Below are 4009 nucleotides of genomic sequence, written 5' to 3' on the forward strand. Positions count from 1 at the left end.
CGATACCGGGGCACTTCCCCCAAGCTTGGTGGAATCCAAGGGGAGTGCGCATACCTGATACTCAATTCTCCTTTCGTGATGAAGAAGAAGGTGGTGGTGAAGAGATGTTGTCCTCGGATTTCCATGGCAGTGGTCCGCCATCATGAGAGGAGGAGTGAGTCTCACGGGTCCTGCAACTAGAAGCCAAACTCATAGCTTTAAACCTCGCCTCATATTCAAAGACTTGGTTTTGGAGATAGTAGATCTGGCTTTGGAGGAAGTTGATTTGCTTGTTGAAGGTGAAGACGATGTCCTTCATGGGCTTGCCATCCACCTTGAGATCACAAGAGAGGTTCATGATCATGAGGTGATTGGCGTTGAGCCCACACTCAACTATCCCCTTGCACCGGAAACATCTTGCTCCATAGCTTCAAGTCTGGCATCCATGGTTCCCGTCCCCTTGGGACATTGCACATCGCGAAGGTGAAGCACCCCCTCACGCATCTGGATGGTCTGAGGGTGCTGCGCCGCCTCCCACAGATATGGGTTGATGACATTCTTGAAGAACTCGTCCTTGGAGGAGCTTGAGGTGGCCATGGTAGATGGGGTCTCATAGAAAAACAGCAAGAAAAGAGAGCAGAGGATTTCTCCTTGATATGGTGATCAACAGGTTCGAGAAGTATATATAGATTTTTTATCTTGGGGGACAAGCAAACGGAAGAAAAACGGAGTCCGGAAGGTTTCCCAGATGGGCACAACCCACCTGGGTGCGCCAGGCAAGCCTGGCACGCCCTGGTGTCTTGTGCCCACTAGGGTACGCTTCCTGGAAGTTTCTTTATTTCCTATTTTCCTAAATATTCCAAAACTGACAAAAAATATTTTTGCAGATTTTTTGGAGTCCGTTTACTTACCGTATCACGTACCTCCTTATTTTCATGATTCTGGAGTGTTCCGGAAGGAATCTTTTATGTGGTCTTCCGGTGTCAAAGTTTGGATAAAATTACTTTCAACGTTAATGGGCGTACCTAAGATATAATGTTTTATTCGTTGCCCATTGACAACCTTCGGGTTAGTACCTTCGGAATTATTTATTTTGATGGCTCTAGACCGATAAACCTCCTCGATAACATAGGGGCCTTCCCATTTTGAGAGGAGTTTTCCTGCAAAGAATATGAAACGAGAGTTGTACAAAAGAACATATTCTCCGACTTTAAACTCACGCTTTTGGATTCTTTTGTCATGCCATCTTTTAAATTTTTCTTTGAATAATTTTGCATTTTCATAAGCTTGGGTTCTCCATTCATCTAATGAGCTAATAGCAAATAACCTCTCTTCATCAGCAATCTTGAAATCAGAATTGAGATCTTTGATGGCCCAATATGCTTTATGTTCTAACTCAAGAGGCAAATGACAAGCTTTTCCATAAACCATTTTATAAGGAGACATACCCATAGTATTTTTATATGCTGTTCTATAAGCCCAAAGTGCATCATCTAATTTCTTAGACCAATTCTTCCTAGACCTATTGACAGTCTTTTGCAAAATTAATTTTATTTCTCTATTTCTAAGTTCAACTTGACCACTAGACTGAGGATGAGGTGATGCAATTCTATGGTTAACATCATACTTGGCAAGCATTTTATAGAAAGCACCATGAATAAAGTGTGAACCACCATCAAGCATTAAATATCTACGGACTCCAAACCTTGGGAAAATAACTTCCTTAAGCATTTTAATAGAGGTGTTGTGATCAACACTACTGGTTGGAATAGCCTCTACCCATTTATTAACGTAATCAACAACAACCAAAATATGTGTATACCCATTAGAGGAAGGACAAGGTCCCATGTAATCAAATCCCCAAACATCAAATGGTTCAACAACAAGTGAATAATTCATAGACATTTCTTAACGCTTACCGATATTACCTATTCTTTGACATTCATCACAAGATAAGACGAACCTATGGGAATCCTTGAAGAGAGTAGGCCAATAAAATCCAGATTGCAATACTGTCGGGGATATACCCCGCGGTATGACCCGGCCGGATATATGACCCGGCTGGGACTTGGCGGTTCATTGGTAACCACCGGAGGATTGGAGACTCGCGAGTTTGGCAACTTGTTGATCGCCTCGACGGCGGGTCAGACGGACGACAAGCCCATGTCCCAGAAGGCCGGCTCATGTTATGCTGGGTCGGCTTAAGAGAAAGTATAAATATTCCCTTACAAAAGAAGCAAGACTAGGACTCCACTTGTAATAGAGTAATCCTAATCCTACTAGGACTAGTCATGTAACCCACCCCTTCAACATATATAAGGAGGGACAGGGCACCCCAAGAGGGAGGGAGGAATAATCTTAAGGCTAGACATAACTAGGAGAGCCAGTTTACGACAACTCCCTTGTGATAATAATGAGACCTAGCCACAAACGACATGTAGGGTTGTTACCGGATGATGTTTCCCGGGGCCCAAAGCTGTCTAAACCCTTGTCTTGCGTGTTGATCCGTCTTGCGTCTCTCATCCCGATCAAACCCTCTCAAGCTACCACATAGATGTGTTGGCCTCACGACTAAGTCCTCACACTAGGACATCTACTGTGACAATTCCACAATAGTTGGCGCCCATCATGGGGCCTGCGCACGGTAGTGTTGTGTTCTTGGAGGGATCTTTCTAGGGTTTCAGAAATTCGCAAATTTTTCGGATGAAGAAAAGCCGGTTGTGGAAGAGTCTACAACAATGTCAAGTTCACTAATCAAAATCAGACGATGAGATCAGCGTTGTTCAACTTTGGATTCGCTAGGTCTGATTGATGCAGATTGCCGAAAAGCACACTAGGCCAAGTCCCAATCGTGCTGTCAAGTCAGGTATGGGTCAGACCAACCCCAACCCGGATTCAGCCACCGGCCGCCTCCGATTCATAATACGCCGAGTGGCCTCGACAGAGTCACCAGCCTTCAGCGATTGAAAGAGAAGACCACGATCCAGACTCCCTGCTTCGAGCCGCCCTCGAGACGCCCCGCGCCCGCCGACGGTTCATCACATGGCCAGCCTCCGTTGAATCACCAGCCCCGAGCCGTCCGGCTCCAGAGCACCTTACATTTCGGCCTCGTGTCGACCTCGCCATGCCTCACCTCGCGCTTGACCCGCTTTAATCCGCCGCTTTACCTCTAATCCGCCACCGCGCTAAATCGCCGTCTCTCTTTGCCGGGTCATCCGTGGGCCGTTTTACCACGGCCGCGTTTCCGCTTGGCCTCCGTCGCCAAGTCTCCACTCGGCCTTCGTCACCAAGTTATCCCCACCTTAAGCTGCAATCGCTAAATCGCCGGCCATGAGCCGCCCGGGGAGCCATGTTGTGAGTCAATCGATCCGGCCACAACCACAGACTCGTCACGAGCAGCCGTGCTGAGTTGACCAGGCCGCAAGCCGGCACTTGCCTCGCGGGCCTCCACTTCAAACCATCGCTGGGACTCGCCTCCGCCCTGGGCTGCCGGCTCGCCCTTGCCACCTTGGATGTGACACTACTAGGAAAAGGGCTATAGATGGAATTGACACTAATGGCGTACCAGACATGTGGTGCGCCATTACTATATACTAATGGCGCACCATCTGTTGGTGCGCCATTAGTGTGGAAGACACTAATGGCGCACCAGGCACACGGTGCGTCACTAGTAACAAAATGTTTTTTTCAATTTTTCAAACATACTAATGGCGCATCTGGGCAGAGTGCGCCATTAGTAGTTAGAACTACTAATGGCGCACCAGCCATAGAGTGCGCCACTACTGTATTTTTTTTTACTTTTTTGCAAAACTACTAATGGCGCACCATTGCATAGTGCGCCATTACTAGTTTAAACTAGTAATGGGCACTTTTTTTTTACTTTTTGATACCATGAATATTTTTAAATTTCATGGGCACTTTTTGAATTCATGAATATTTTTTCAAATTTGATGATATTTTTTCATATTCCATATGAAAAAATATTGAATATTCATGAGGACACTCGATCTCGATCCCCCTCCCTCTCGGT

The sequence above is a fragment of the Triticum dicoccoides genome, chromosome 2A (genome assembly GCF_002162155.2).
Source record: "Triticum dicoccoides isolate Atlit2015 ecotype Zavitan chromosome 2A, WEW_v2.0, whole genome shotgun sequence".
Lineage (NCBI taxonomy): Eukaryota > Viridiplantae > Streptophyta > Magnoliopsida > Poales > Poaceae > Triticum > Triticum dicoccoides.